Source organism: Tenrec ecaudatus, chromosome 11 (assembly GCF_050624435.1).
Source record: "Tenrec ecaudatus isolate mTenEca1 chromosome 11, mTenEca1.hap1, whole genome shotgun sequence".
In the NCBI taxonomy this organism is placed as follows: domain Eukaryota; kingdom Metazoa; phylum Chordata; class Mammalia; order Afrosoricida; family Tenrecidae; genus Tenrec; species Tenrec ecaudatus.
Genome location: NC_134540.1, coordinates 49513515 through 49531004, shown reverse-complemented (window position 1 = coordinate 49531004; position 17490 = coordinate 49513515). Strand labels below are relative to the sequence as shown.

The 17490-nt window shown below is 36.8% G+C and overlaps 1 non-coding gene across 1 annotated transcript; it reads right to left on the bottom strand.

Moving 5' to 3' along the window:
• Positions 1-17135: 17135 nt before the first annotated feature.
• On the bottom strand, positions 17136-17242 carry LOC142461902 (U6 spliceosomal RNA). Its single transcript, XR_012787071.1, has one exon. It is a non-coding gene; the product is annotated as a U6 spliceosomal RNA (small nuclear RNA).
• Positions 17243-17490: the final 248 nt, after the last annotated feature.

Below are 17490 nucleotides of genomic sequence, written 5' to 3'. Positions count from 1 at the left end.
AACCAGGAAAAAGAAATTAAAATAGATACTAATAGCAGGAAAGATTTATTCAGTGCATTGCAAAGAATGGAATGCTCCAAATTGCTCTTTCTCTTCTACAATGCTTCATTTAAATGATAACTGTGAGATCTAGATCTTTAGAAATCTAAAAAATAGCCTGTGATTTGGTAATGACAGAGTCGCTGTTTATGTAATCTAGTGAAGACAGACATGAAGTAATGAGACTTGAACCTCTTAATTAATGAGATACGTATTCCAAAAGCAAAACCAGAGTTCATATGATAAATCATTTTAAAGGGCTTCTTACCAAAATAAGCTCTCTGGCAAAAATGATATGTCAAAATTGGCAGAAAGAATTTAAATTACATGTATTTTCCAGTAGTGCTGAATCCCACAGTGTGAGGTAATTTAGAGGCAATAAGAATTCATTGCTTGATTAAAAAAAAAAGAATATATCGCCATTCTAAGATTTTCAGTATTTTTGGTCCAGGGTATTTAAGTCAAGATACATCATCTTCCCTTTCTGCTCTCATTTCTTACTTCCCCTGATGTTAGTTCCACATTGCTTGTGCGCCTCCTATATTCTGCATCATCGGTATTCTGCATCATTGGTCTGAAGAGGGCCCTGGCTTGCATTAATCTGTGCACTTGAGTTGGACTGGGCTAAGATGTTTTCTTGATATAAGATTTATTTTCTTAATATACAGAAAGCTCTTTTTTATACATAAATAGTGCCACTACATTTGTTTCTCCAGACACCCCAACCTAACAGAGGCCCGTGTTTATTTTATTTATGGTTACCAGGGATGGGTTAGAAGTTGGAGGTAAAGTCAACTTGATACTGAGCTTGGATAAGAGTGATGTGAAAATCTGGGCTTGGATAAAGTTGATGGTTGAACAATATAATATATATAAGTTAATGTCACTAAGTTTTACATGTGAAGATTGTTTAAATGATAAATGTTTTATCAGTTCACACGTATATTTATCACATTTTAAAAGGGAAAGTACCCAAACAGAGGCACAAAACACCCCACAAAACGAGCAAACCTGAAGTTTGCCTGAGCTGTTGTGTCTTCAGTGACCAGATGTGAACCAACTTGTACACAGTGATCCCATCAGATCTCAGCATATCTACTTAGCTGAAGAGATCACAGGAGTTTTTCTTCCTCAACCTTTCCCACAGAGACTATAACGCCACTCTGGAGCATATCATCTCTTAAGAGTAAGACATTTCTAAAGATACCTCAATCCCTCAGCTGTAAAATTGACTCTGTTGGACAGTTTGATAACATTGCATTTTAGTATTTTAATAGAATTTTAATTTGCGACCTTATGCAGACTTATTTGGTAAAGAGGAGAGCCAAAAAAGAGGAAGACCTTCACAGGATGGACCGACAGTGGCTGCATCAATGGGCTCAGGCAAAGGAACAGTTGTGAGGATGGTGCAGGACCATGTGGTGATTCATTCTGTTGCTATGGGTTGCTATGGGTTGGAGCCAACTTGATGGCATCTAACAACAACATTAGCTTTCAAAATTACACATCACTATTTTGCATTATTAATCTTTAAAAATAAACGTTAGTGCCCTTAGGAGTCATTATATTGCTATATCTAATACATTTAATCTTTAAATGTCAATCTTGAACTGAAAACCCAATTTAAAAGCTGAGGAAATTTTCCTCCTCTGTTGAGGCCATGTGATGCTAGACATATTTGTTTGTAACCAAACAAAAAGTATGAGATATGGGTAAAACATTTTGGTTGATTTCATTCCAAGTAGATAACAAGAAACAAGTGGGACATAGAAGCACACCAGCCTACGTGATCACGAGGTCCAAAGGGATCAGTTATCATGCATAAAAGAACAAAAAATCATATGGTGTGCTCACCTCCCTGATATGATCGTTGAAGACAAATGGGTGCATAAGCAAATGTGGCGAAGAAAGCTGATGGTGCCCGGCTATCAAAAGATATAGTGTCTGGGACTTAAAGGCTTGAAGATACACAAGTGGCCATCTAGCTCAGAAGCAACAAAAGCCCACATGGAAGAAGCACACCAGCCTGTGTGATCACGAGGTGTCAAAGGGATCAGGTATCAGGCATAATCCGAACAAAAAATCATATCATTGTGAATGACGGGGAGTGCGGAGTGGAGACCCAAAGCCCATCTGTAGGCAATTGGACATCCTCTTACAGAAGGGTCGCAGGGAGGAGTCGAGCCAGTCAGGGTGTGATGTAGCAACGATGAAACATACAACTTTCCTCTGGTCCTTAAATGCTCCCCCTCCCACCACCACTATCATGATCCCAAATCTACTTTATAACTCTGGCTAGACCAGAGGGTGTACACTGGTACAGATAGAAACTGGAAACAGGGAATCCAGAGCGGATGATCCCTTTAGGTCCAGTGGTGAGAGTGGCGATACTGGGAGGGTTGGGGGAAGGTGGGCTGGAAAGGGAGAACCGATTACAAGGATGTACATATAATCTCTTCCCTGAGGAATGGACAACAGAAAAGTGGGTGAAGGGAGATGTTGGACAGTGCAAGATATGACAAAATATAACTTATCAAGGGTTCATGAGGGAGTGGGGAGCGGGGAGGGAGGGGGAAAATGAGCTGATGCCAGGGGTTTAAGTGAACAAATGTTTTGAGAATGATGAGGGTAATGAATGCACAAATGTGCTTTACACAATTGCTGTATGTATTGATTGTGATAAGAGTTGTATGTGTCCCTAATAAAATGATTTTAAAAAATAGTAATATAAAAAGAAACAGGTGGGAGACAGAAGTAAATTATGTGTACAACTTCACAAACCCTGAGTTTCCTGCATGAATCCTGTTTTCCTCAAAACATTCCTTCCCCTAATCTTCATCTTTTAAAATCAGCAACCATCCCTTCCAATCATCCAGTTACCCCACCCACAGATCCAGGATATCAGTGTGAGAGTCTGATGCAAGAATAACTGACATTTGGAAACTCCAAAAGAAGGTATATCTAGACTGATCATTATAAAATATCAAAGTCATTAACTGTCACCATGCTTGGTTGTGGAAAATGTATAGTAACTTTTAAGAGCATTCATTCATTGCCAACTGTAACTGACAATATCTTTGTAACTTTCTTCTACAACATTTAAAATGTGAAAATAATAATTTTCCCAGAACAATTATGGATGTGAAAGTGATTTTTCCTAAGCTAATGTCAATATAACCATTTTTTGCTCTTGACCTCAAAGCACTTGAAAACATTATTATTACTAGTCATCAAAACCTGTCACTTAAATATGAATCATTTAAATCTATCCCCAAATGTCATACAATTATAGCAACAGGGCACTTTAACGCTTAGAAACACAGCTGAATATGGATGTGTACTCTGTTATATAGCCCACAAGAGAGATTGACTGTACAAGTTCAAACCAAGAACCATGCACTGATGGCAAAGGATTCTGAAGAATGCTCATGCCATTTCTTCTCTGTGTTAGGTTATTGCAAAAGCATATGAGATACAACTCTTTACGTGTAGTTGATGAGAGACACCTAACTATGCTCACATGCAGATAACATTCTGTGGCAGAGGCATAGACCAAGTCATGTGGAAACAAAATAAGGCAAAGTTAGAGAGTGGAAGAAGAAAGGTTTAAAAGAAGAGGTGGCATTCCAAGTGTGAGTGCTTACGGAGTCCTTGGGCGGTACAGGTGGTCACTAAAAGGCTAGAGGTTTGTGTTCACTCATAGGCACCTTGTCAGAAGGCCTGCTGATCTACTTCTGATAAATGGAGAAAAGATTAAAATTGTTACAGATTTTATTTCACTTGACGCTATAATCAGTACAACCAGTGCTCGTGGAAGCACTGAAATCAATGTGTTTATTACATTGGGCAAATCTGCTGCAAATCTTGAAAGTATTAAATCATAGAAATGTCACTTTGAGGACACCGTAGCCTGACCCAGGCCATGGTATTTTCAGTTGTCATATCAAAACCCAAACTCACTGCCAGTAAGTTGATTCCAACCTTACAGGAGCATGTAAAACTGCCCTTATGTGTTTCCAAAGCTGTAAATCTCTATGGGCACAGAAAACCATATCCTTCTTTGGAACTGCTTGTGGGTTTGAACCACCTACTTCATGGCTAGCAGCTCAACGCATAATCCACTGTGCCACTAGATGTGCAGGGGACAATGCACAAAGAAGACTGGAGAAGAATCGATGCTTTTAAATTATGGTGTGGAAAGAAATCAAATATACCACGGACTGCTAAACAATGACCAAATGTGTGCTGGAAGAACTAGAGACAGTACACTCCTTACAGAATTGTCAGACTTTGGATATTTTACCAGGAAAAACATAGTCAGTGGGAAAGAACATCAAGCTTGGTAAAGTAGAAGGCCTACAACAAAACCAGCGGCTGGTTCCCAATGAAATGGATATGGATTGACACAATGGCTGGGACAATGAGCTCAAACAGGAATAATGGCAAGGATGGTGCAGGACTGGGTGGAGTTTCATTCTGTTATACTGGGAGTTGGGACAACTCCATCCAGCTAACAGGTCTTTCTTCTATATCTAGGAGTGAATTCCAACCTACCCTACAGAATCCAACTCAACTGCCATGACTGGAAAATGATAAAGGTACATTTAACCTCCCTCAATTTCTCTGACATGCCATAGCTTAGAAGTACTAAGAAACCCGGATCATGACTATCTGAAAAGTCATTTTGACTTATAACGTAGAGAAGTTGTTTAGGACAAATTGAAAGCATATTTAAATATTTAATATTGAACTTTATTATAGGCATTTTAGGATGGATTTATTGACATAGGTTAAGAACAAGTAACAGGTAATTCATTAATCATTTATAAAAATGACTTGCCCCAGAATGACTCCTACATTTTTTAATGATTTTAAACCAAAGTATGAACGTTTATAAAGAACAAAGCTTCAGGAAAATTCTTTTCTAAATAATTAAGTGATATATTTAGGTAGTTCAACTGAAAACAAGCAACATATTTCAGAAGAAGGAAGTGTAATAAATGATATTTTTTGTGAGGATTGCAATCAATAACATGACTCAAAATGCATATGAATTATTGCATGAAAGTGGATTTGGTCTGTAAACCTTAATTTAACTCACAGAAAGTTTTATCAGAAAAAAGATTCTTTTGTGTTCTTCCATTATAAATATTTTGATTTAAGTATGTTTTAAATCAATTTTATATACTAAAAAATTACTTAATGCATTTATTTCTTTAAAAGAGAAAGATGTATTACATTTGATGAAAATGTAACTAAATGGGTGGGATTGTATAGGAATAAAAGGAGTGTCATTAATCAGGACCAGTGGTGAGAGTGCCGATACTGGGAGTGTGGAGGGAGGGTGGGGGAGAAAGGGGGAACAGATTACAAGGATCTACATTTAACCTCCTCCCTGGGGAATGGACAGCGGAGAAGTGGGTGAAGGGAGACGTCAGACAGTGTAATATATGACAAATTAATAATAATTTACAAATTATCAAGGGGTCATCGGGGAGGGAGGAGCAGGGAGGGAAGGGAAAAATGAGCTGATACCAAGATCTCAAGAAGAAAGCAAATGTTTTGAGAATGATGATGGCAGCATATGTACAAATGTGCTTGACACAATGGATGGATGGATGGATGGATTGTGATAAGAATTGTATGAGCCCCCAATAAAATGATTTTTTTAAATGGAAATTACATCATCTCTCTGAATAGAACATGTATTATACATTTCATGCATACTTAGTAGGCCTTTGGGCACTTTTACTTTGTTTTTATTGTTTCTATGTGGTTATGTATGATTATAGAATTAATAATTATAATTCTAACAATTTCTCCTAATTGCAACTGTAGCAGCTTTCTGTGCCTATTATTACTTGTGCACCTGAAAATCACCTCTCGTTTAATCACTCTCAAATGTTCTTTTTTTTCCCCCTTTGAATGACAGTATGCCATTAGCTGATGGCACAGAGGCCTGACTACTTTTCAGAGCTTTGGCATCAGAGGTGCCCTGAATGTGCTTATTAGGCCTTAGAGAGTGGTAATTTCCGTGTACAAAGGGGATCTTGAGCTTTCATTAGGGTGCTTACCAGATGCTTTAATTTTTAGATACATTTTAGGGTAATTATGACTTCCTCAACCAAGGGAATATAGAAACAATACACACAGTGAAATGGAAAAATGCCAATGAGTGACCAATGAATAAACAGCCACCATAGTAAGATGTTAATATACCAAAGGGTACAAGTGTATCCTGTAATATGAACTACTATAAAGTTAAGAATATCAGTCTTTGAAATTGCACAGATCCTTTGAATCTGAGTTTAAAATGAAACATCATCTAATACGTTGAGCATAGAGATGGAGTGAATAAAAATGACAGGCCGGGGATAAATGAGTAAAGAACAGAGGAAAAAAGCTTATTAATTTGAATATTATAAAGTGTATGCAATCATTAAATCAATAAATAGAAAATTTTAATTAAAAAGTATTATAAACAATGTATCCTTCCACCACCCCAAAATTGACCAAGGAGCACTGAATGAGCCCTGGTCACGTCGTGGGTTCTAGGTTGCATTTGCTAACTAAAAGGCCATCACTTTGAATCAGAAGCTACTCCCAAGTGAAAGATGAGCCATTCTGCTTCCATAAGAGATTTATAGCCTTAGAAAGACTAGGGAACAGTTCTACTCTGTGTTCCAGGCTCACTGTGAGTTGGGAAAAGTACTCAAAGTGTAATCATTGAGACGTGAGTAGATCAAACTTGCCCAGCAACACTGCAGGAGAATGACCTGGCAATTGGTTTCTATACAGATTACAGCCTTAAAAACCCAACGGGGCAAGTTCTACTCTATTACATGAGCTGAAAGCAACTCAATATCACCCGGCAACAAAAGAATAAATTATATAGGAAAGAGCTGGGAATATTGAGTCCATGTCCAACTCAGAACCCTTGTCTTTTGGCTAAATATTTCCAGTTTTTCTACACAATTCACATGGCATGAGTTCAAGCCCCTCACAATTTAGTCATGTCATTTTTGCATATATATACTATTCCTTGACAATGACCTCTGAAAGTGTACTGGGCAGAAAAGAAAATACTTAACACATGGGCTGATCACACCACAAAAGAAGCAAGAAAACACACACAGCAAAATGACAGTAATAAATTCAGGTTTATTGAGAGTGAAAATCAATGTAAATGCACTAAAGGCACTCGTCGTCAAGAGACAGAAGATATCAAGTGCAGATGAAAACTGGACTAATTGATATGTTGTTTACAATAGATACAACTTAGACACCATAAAATTGATTTAAAAGGATAAAAAAATGGCAACAAAACAGCAGAAGTGACAACATTAACTGCTGATAAAACAGATTTTAAGGGAAAAACAGTACTTAGGGGACAAAGAAAAACATTATATATTGATCAAAGATACAGTTGAACAAGAGGGCATAACCTTAATATCTGTGTATCTAATAAAAGATGTTTAAAATACATTAATAAACTCATACAGAATTGAAAAGAGAAATATGCAATACAAAAATAGTTGGGCACTTTAACACATCACTTTTAATGAAGGATAGAATAATTACAACAATACTCCACCCAGACACAGAACTGAACAATATAATCAGAACTTTGACCTCATAGACATGTGCAGCATCCCCACCCAACAATAGCACAATACACATTTTTCCGGTGAGCGTGAAATATTTTCCAGAATAGACCATATATTAGGCCAAAATATAAGTCGTAACACATTTTTATTTATTTATAATACATTTTAATAAAAATACTACATATCTTCTTAGATAATAATGCTAAAAAATTAGAAATCAGCAATAGGAAGACAAGGGGGGAGAAATCAGGTATATGGAAAATAAATAACACTGGTTAACTACTGGGTAATTGAAAAAATAATTAAATGAAATTTTAAAATATATTTCTTGGATCAAACAAGAATCAAAATACATCACACCCAAACCTTTGGTACACAGCAAAAGCAGGTAATTTATAGCAATAAACAAATGCATCAAAAGGGAATGAATAACAGAAAAATAGAAACAACAAGACCAGAAGTTGGATCTTTGAAATAATTTATGAAATTGATAAGCCACTGGCAAATCTAACAAACAAAAGGAAGAATATGCAAATTACATGAATAAGAACATGGACTAAGCTTCTGGAGAATCCTCTCCGACTATTGACCAGGGATGAGAATTGCCTTGTTATCAGAGAGGATTAATGCTTGCTTAATTAAGTTGAAATTTAACACGTTATCATTTGCTTTCTCTTTTGACCCATTTAAAATTCTGGATTGAGGTTTTTCCTGTGTTTAATTTTGTTATTCTTGTTGGAGGTGATGTGTTTTTATTTATATGAAGTAAAACATAGATAAATCTATAGTGATAGTAACTTGATTAATAGTTTCTTAGGGTTACGGTAGGGGAGGTTGGGGAGAAATGGGGGTTCTAATAACGAGGAAAATATTCCAAAATGGATTGTGGTGATGATTTTACAACTTTTGTTAACACGTTCAAACCATTGAAAAGTATGGTATACTAATTATATACCAGTAAAACTGTAAAAGTAAGTATATAAAAAGCAATAAAAAATGAATTTAGATGGGGGATCTCACAAACTGAAACAAAATGGATGTCAGAATCCTATGAACTAAAATCCAACAAATTTGAAAACTTTGAATAAATGGACAAATTTGTAGAAACACACTAACAACTGAAACAAATACTATCTGAGGTAGAAAATCTTAAAAGACCTATCACAAAAAAAGAAATTGAACCGGTTGTTTAAAAACTTCAAAAAATAACAAACAAAAGGCTTCACTTGTTAATCCTTCTAATCAGCTGACATTAAATTTACTCAAATGATTCTAGAGTACAAAGAACAGAAAAGGATGGACTAGTCAAAGACCATCTTATGAAGTGAATATTCCTGATCCCCAAATAGGCAAAAACATCACTGAAGAAGAAAATTACAAACCAATATATCTCATAAACTCAAATTATCAACGAAAACCTAACCAATATGTTCAAACTGAAAAAAAAAATAACACACCAATGACCTAGTGGGATTCATACCATGTCTTCAAGGATGGTTCAAAATTAGAAAACTAATCAAATCAACCAGATAAATAAAACAATCACAAGATCATATGAATTAACACAGAAAAGTCATTTGAAAAAAACATCCATTTCTGATAAGACCACTCAACATAATAAAGGGCATATGTACAAAACCGTTGGCTACCAATAGTCTCAATATGAGACATACAAAGAATTTCCCTAGTGAATTAGAACCAGAAAAAGATGCCATTTAACACTACTCTTCTTAACTATAGGAGCCGTGGTAGCATTGTGCGTTATAGACGGCCACAAGGGTAGCAGTTTGAAACTACCAGTCATTCCACGTGAGAAAGATAAGGCTTTCTATTCCTTTAAACAACTACAGTCTCAGAAACCTACAGGGGCAGTTCTACCCTGTCCTATGGGGTCTCTCTGAATCAAAGTGGACTCAAGGGCAACATTGTTCAGGGAATGTAGCCAGAGCCATACAGCAAGGTAGGGAAATTAAAAGAATCCAAATTGTCAAAGAAGAAAGTCAACAATATTTGCAGGCGATATAATCGCATGCATAGAAAATCCCAAAGTCTCAGCAAGAACATGATTGAGGCTACTGTAAAATTCAACCAGGTGGCAAAGCAAAAACCAACACAGAAAAACCAGTTGGATTCCTATATATGAACACATAGAACTCTGAAAAAGAAATTAGGACTCTGAAATTGATTGTGGTAATGACTGTACAATCCTTCTTTACATGACTGAACTATTGACTTGTGTGATATGTGGATTAAGTGCCAATAAAATTTTTAAAAAAAGAAATCATGAAAATAATACTATTCACAATAGCCACCTGAAAGAGGAAATTTAGGAATAAATGTAACCAGAGAAACAAAAGGCCTGTAAAAGAAAACTATAAAGCACTATTACAAGAAACCAAGAGACCCATACAAATGGAATAGTATCCCATGCTAATTGACAGGAAGACAACATTCTGAACATGTCACTACTACCCACAGTGATCTGCACAATCGATGCCATCCGGATACAGATTCTAACACCATTATTCAAAGAAATGCGCAAACTATTCACTGCCTTTATTCTGAAAGGAAAGAGACTTCAGATAAGCAAAGGAATGTCAATAGAAAATAGGAAGAAAGTAGATTAAGTAATGCTACTTTGTGGGGATTGAATCAATGACATAGAACAGCGTGTGGATGAATTGAAGAAGCAAAAACTGATCTGTTTTGTAAACCTTCACACAATTCACAATAAAAAGTTAAAATAAAAGCATGAGAAACTAAAATAAAAGAAGAAAAAGATGTCATCTGATTTGCTGTTTATGGAAGAAGTCTGTTTTATTATTATTTTTTTTTTTTGGAACTAGTTTCCTATTAATGAAACCGGCTTTTATAAGAGCGTTCATGATAGTTGTTGGGTCCTGTCCAGTTCATTTTGACCTACTGATCACAGGGTCCCGTAGATTGTAATCGGTACAAGAGGCAACTGCCCTGTGGTACCCTTGAAAAACACAGTGGGTTTCTGAGCTGCAAATCTATGTTAGCAGCTGAGTGCTTAACCACTGCTGCCAAGGCTCCTTGATTTTATGAGAGCAATATCATATTGCTTATTCATTTTGCACTCAATATCCAAACCTGAGAGATTGGTGACATGAAAAATGTAAAAATATTTGTCAAGTTGATTTCTTGTTATTTAAACATTTTTCTTCTTAATTGACCTACATAGAGCCTACTATGTGGAATGTTATAATTGAGAATAAAATCTGGTTCAGGATAGGAAATATTTTAAATGGATATCAAATCATTAATCTAAGTAGGTAAATATAGTTAAAGGATATTCTCAACAGGATGTGTGTTCTCTCCATAGCACCATCAAAAGGGAAAGAATAGTCTTCAAACATGCCACTTAAAAAGCTATGACATGAGTCTTTGTTGTGAGCAGCAATAACTTTTGAAAATTCACAAATATTTTCAATTTCGAGATGACAGCTTATTTGGTGTGATTCATATATAAAGGAGAATTTTTGCTTAACCAAATGTTTGATAAACTAGAAACACAGTTCACATAAGCAATGCTAAGTAGTTTTTGTTTTTAATGTTCAAATTGCCATTATCTTTGACCAGTGGGGGCTTCTTCAAAATTGGTTTCTATTTTTTTGTCATAACCCTAGAAATTTTTTTAAAGCTTCCCTGCTTAAACAAACAAATGAACAAATAAAAACACGCACTGTCATCCAGTCACTGCTGCCTCATGGCAACCTCAGGGGCTTCTGAGCTTTTTCCAGGAGTAGAAGGACCCAGTCTCTCTCCAGTGGGGCTGCTGCTGATTTCAAACTACTGACCATGCTAATTGTAGCTTATGGACTGACAAATTGAGCATATTGTCTTCATTTCCATCTGAGACCTGAAACCTTGACCAAAAATCAAAAACATTTCTTTGTTAGGGAAAGGTATTAGAGATGACAATATAGGCAGTCTGGATGTTTATTGAAACTGGGTGCTTTTCAGTGGATTTAGAATATGAATATTTGGGGGCAAATAAAAACATATCATGGATTCATTCTATATTTTTCGCTCAAAAAGATTACTTTGGGTTTAACTTACCACCTTCGATTTTCTAGTTGTTTTCCCCTTTATGCTAAAATTCTTAACTCCCAATGACCTTAATACAGTGTAAATTCTCTCAATGATAACACTATTATAACAAATAAGATAATTTAAATGTTCTGTGGTTTATTTTGTCTTTAGGATATTTCACTAACAAAGCACAGATAAAATACTGCATTTTAAAAGTAGTTATGCTCTGTGGTTATGCCATCAACTTGATATAGAATCAAATATATTTATTTCTTATTATTCTATTTTTTTTGAATTGCATTTTAATTTTTACCTTATTTTGTTTAATGTTGTGCTAAATAGATGCAAGATTCCAGATTCAAAAGTACAATGCATCACAAATTTTAAGAGGAATAAGTTTCCATTCTTGTCATGTCACAATGTTTTTTCTTAGTCGTTTTTTTTATCATGCAGTAATTTCTTTAATATACTTTACTAATGTATACTTTTTCTTCTCCAAACATCTTTGGCTGTGTCTTAAAAGTTTTCAGAAAATTGTCTCCTATATGCTCTACCACCTTCATGCATATATTTGCAATAAAGGTGAAAATAAATATTTACACATGTAATTTTCTTTTGTCATACCAAGATACCAGGGGGTATCCACTCCCCCCACCAAAAAAATGGAAAAAAGCTCTTTCATAGTCTGCATTTTTCCTGCTAGGCAAGCATCGAGCAATCACTCCGAGTTAGTGCACCCAGTGGTGTCACTTGGAAAGGTTCTCTCTGGTTACAGTGAATTTTTTTTATGAAAGATGTTTCACTGGCTGATTTAAGAGAACAGCATCCAGGTGTGAAATTTTGTTTCCTGCTCAGGAAAAATGCTGCAGAAACTGTTGTGATGTTGAACACAGCTTACAAGGACAGCACTATGGGAAAAACTCAAAAGTACAAGTGTTTTTTCTCATTTCAAAAAAGGTGAAATGTCAACTCATGACAAATCTTGTTCTGGACATCCGTCAACTTACCAAAGGGATCTTATGGAAGGGTCTCAGAGAGGAGACAAGCCAGTCAGTACAACAACGATGAAACACACAACTTTCCTCTAATTCCTAAATACTTCCTCCCCCCACCACCTTCATGATCCCAATTCTACCTTACGAATCTGGCTAGACCAGAGGCTGTCCACTGATACAGATAGGAACTGGAAACACAGGGAATGAAGGACGTATGATCCCTTCAGGACCAGTGGTGAGAGTGGCGATACCGGGAGGGTAGAGGGAGGGTGGGTTGGAAAGGGGGAGCCAGTTACAAAGATCTACATATAACCTCCTCCCTGTGGGATGGACAACAGAAAATTGGGTGAAAGGAGACGTCTGACAGTGTAAGATATGACAAAATAATAATTTAATAAATATCAAGGGATCATGAGGGAAGAGGGAGAGGGAAAGGAAGGGGAAAATGAGCTGATGCCAAGGGCTCAGGAAGAGAACAAATGTTTTGAGAATGCTGAGGGCAACGGATGTACAAATGTGCTTTATATAATTGATGTATGTATGGATTGTGCTAAGAGTTGTATGAGCCCCAATAAAATTATTTTTTTTAAAACTTGCCAAAGGGACAAGACTCATAGTGCATTTGGAGTTCGTTCCATCAGGTCAAACTGTTAATCAAGCTTTCTATGTAGAGGTTCTGAAAAGATTGCGTAACAGTGTGCAACAACAACAAAGTCTGATTTGTGGCAGATGGGGGGCTGGTTTTGCCACGATGATAATGCACATGCTCACGCAGCCATCTCGGTGCGCCAGGTTTTTTGGGCCCAAAACAGCATGCCTCTCTTGCCCAGTGCACCTGACCTCACTCCGTGTGACTTCTTTTTGTTTCCTTGAATGCAGAGGGACATGAAAGGACAGCGATTTGAAGACATAGAAGAGATGAAGAAAAAAACAAGGGAGTTGCTGTTAGCATTCCAAACTGATGAATTTGAAAAATGTTTCCAAGAACGCAATCACAGAATTGACAAATGTATTAAGTGCAATGGTGTGCACTTTGAAGGTGATAAGGTTGTTTTTTAAAAAATATATAAACCTATAGTCTTGGGGGGAAATATCCTTTTTTTGGTGGTGGTGGTGGGGGCAATCCCCTTTGTATATTCATAGATATAATCCCACTTTCTTCACCACGCCTGGTCAGCCTGTGTGTCTATTCATTCACCTCCTAGTAGATCACAGTTATTGCAGATTTGTATATATAACCATATTCATTCAGTTGACTTTAATTCTGGAATATCTCCCAGGGTCTTCTACTAACTCCTTTATTTGTTGCCAATATCCCTCTAATTGTACATTACACCCCCTTCACCCAAAATCTACCATCTAGACTTCAATATGGATTACAACTCAATGTAAAGAAAACAAAAACCTTCATAACTGGATCAATGATAAATGGAGAAAAGGTTAAAGTTGTCAAGGATTTCATCTTTTATCTTGCATCCACACTCAATGCTCATCAAGGCAGTAGTCCAGAGATCAAACCATGCACTATGTTAGATAAAGCTGCTGCACAAGTGTTGAAAAGCAAGGATGTTTATTTGGGGACTAAGATGGGTCTGGCCCATAAGTGTGTGAAAGTTGGACACTGTATAAGGAAGACCAAAGAAGAATGTATGCATTTGAACAGTAGTTCTGGGGAAGAGTATTCAAAGTACCATGGGCTGCCAAAAGGACAAACAGATCTGCTTTGAAGGAGTACAGTCAATGCTTTTTAGAAACAAGGATGGTGAAACATATTTTGGACATGTCGTCAGGAGAGCTCAGTCCTTGGGAAAGGACATGATGCTTGGTAAAGGTGAGGGGCAGTACAAAAGAGAAAGGCCCTCCACAGGTGATCGCCCCAGTAGCTGCAGATGGTGCAGGACCAGGCAGTATTTCATTCTATTGTACCCAGAGTCCCTAGCCGGTGGAACTGGCTGGATGGCATCTCACAGTGACAACAACCATCCAACCAGCGAGCCGCCTTCTCACCTTTGGTAACTAAAAAGAATATTCTTTTAGTGTGAACTTTTTTCTTGACTTTACATAGTTGTCTCATACAATATTTGTCCTTTTCTGGTGGATTAATTTCACTCAGTGCAATGTCTTCTGGGTTCGTCCATGTTATGAGGTGTTTTGCAGATTTATCATCATTCTTCAGTGTTGGGTAGTATTCTATTTTGTTTATGTTCCAAAGTTTATTTACCCACTTATTATTGATAGGCCTTTACGTGATGTCCATCTTTTTGCTATTCTGAATAGTGCTGTAATGAATATGGGTCTTCACGTATCTAGTTATGCCATGCTTCTTATTTCTCCAGCATATGCATCAAGCAGACGTATTGCTAGGTTATATGGTACTTCTCCTCCCAACTTTGCAAGGAAGAGCCATGCTGATTTCATCAGTGGCTGCACCAGTTTACAGTCCCACTGGTAGTGTTAGAATTTTATTCTCTCTGTACCCTCATCAGCATTTATTGTTTTCTGTTTTGCTTAACTTTGTTATTAACTCTGGCATGAGACTATATCTCATTATTGTTTTTATTTGTCTCTAATGAGTGATGATCATGAGGATTTTTTTTTCATGTGTTGCTGGCCCCCTGCGTGCCTTCCTTGGTGACGTGTCTGCTCATGGCCTCTGCTGATTTAAAAAATGGAAATGTTTGCCTTTTCCTTGTTGAAGTGTTGAAGCTTTCTATGAATTTTAGAGACTAATTCTTGGTCAGATGTGTATTTGCCAGAAAAATTTCCCAAGTCTGTTGCTTCTCTTTTTATTCTTTTGGTGAAATCTTCTGATGCACATCCATGTCTTACTTTGAAGTGCTTTTGAAAATCAGTTTCTAGTGTCCAGAAAGTACAGAGTTTTTATATACATTGTCACTACCACCACCCTCAACACACAGTTTCTCCTATTACTAACATCTTGCATATTTGTTTAACTGTTGAGTCAATGGTGATATTATTACTAACATCTATGTTTACATTAGGTATCTACCATAATTTTTATTAAAGATAAAAATGTATTCTAAAAATACATTTTAAAATGTATTTAAAAATTGTTCTATTTGGACCTCTTATAGATATTATAACTATCCATAATTCAATTAGACCAAACATAATTGTATAATTTCTGCCACTATCAGTTTCAAAACTTTTTCTTTCTTCTTGAAGTCTTTGATATCAGCTCCCCTTTAATCCATCCCTCCCCCACCCTGCCCTCAGGAACCCTTATTATAATATTATTACTATTGCATATCTTACACTATCCAGTGTGTCCATTCACTTGAAATTCTGTTATCCATTCCCTTCAAGTGGGGCTGTACCGTCATCAATGCTATCAGTCCCCCATTTCTGCTTTCCTCCTCTCTCTTCCCCATGTACCCTCAGGGAATCATTACTCCCATTACTGTTTCTGAAGGGTTTATTTGTCTTGGATTTCATGCATTGAATGATTTTAATTATGCAAATGAATATATGCAGGTCTAACAAGATTAATGAGGTAAAACCAAGACCATAATAGTAGGGGGGGACATTAAAGAACTAGAGGATAGTTACATGTTTCATCAGCGCTGCACTGCACCCTGGATAGAACATCCCATTCCTGTGGTCCTTCTGTGAGGGACTGCCAATTATCTTACAGGTGGGTTTGAGTCTCCACTTTGTCCACGTCCATTCATGCCCATTTGATCGCTTGCTTTTGAACTTCTGATACCTATTCCCATCGACATCTCCTGATCGCACAGGCTGGTGTGCTTCTTCCATGTGGGCTTTGTTGCTTCCCTGCTGGATGGCCGCTTGTTTAACTTCAAGCCTTTAAGACCCCAGACTCTATATCTTTCCATAGCTGGTCACCATCAGCTTTCTTCACCACATTTGCTTATGCAACCATTTTGTCTTCAGCAATCATGTCGGAAAGTTAAGTATGAAAGAGTGCCAGGTTATTAGAACAAAGCGTTCTTGTGTTTAGGGGGGCCTGGAGTAGAGGCCCAAAGTCCATCGCTATCTTAATACTTAACATATAAATATATGTACATTGGTCTCTATCCCTTTAATTATAAGTTAGTATATTTACATATATACATGCCTATAGCTATACCTGTATAAATACCTTTTGCCTTCTGTTTCTTTCCTCTATTTCCTTTCACCAAGCTCCTACCCCACTATCATGCTTAATCTCCATTCGGCTCTCAGTAATTCCTCTCAGATACATTACACTTGATTAAACCCCACCAGGCATTATATTCCCTCCTTGCCATCAATTTTAGATCCCTTATTATTCCCTTATCTCTGAGTTTGTTGGCTCCTCACTCCTCCTTCCCTCCCCCTTCTCTCCCATGTTCCTCTGAAACTGAACGTCCTGTGGTTTTCTCATTGGCATTGTTCGTCCTGCCTATCTTACGTAGATAGACATAGGGCAAAAGAAAAAAATATGGAACATTTCATGAATTTGCATGTCATCCTTACACAGGGGCCATGCTAATCTTCTCTATGTTGTTCTAATTTTAGTCTATGTGCTGCCAAAGCGAGCACTCATTTGTCTTTTTACTTTCACTTATGGGACCTTTTTTGCTCCTGAAAAGTTGTTTTTTTATTTAGTTAAATTCTGAACACTTTTCTTATCACATCATATTTTGTGTAATAGATAGGAATGTTTTCTTCATATTCAGGTTATTAAGGAATATATTTTCTTGTAGTACTTGAACAGCATCATGTAAATTTATCTAATATCTCTACAGTGACAGATTCAGAGAAAGAGAGAGGTGGGTCTCTTTAAGCAA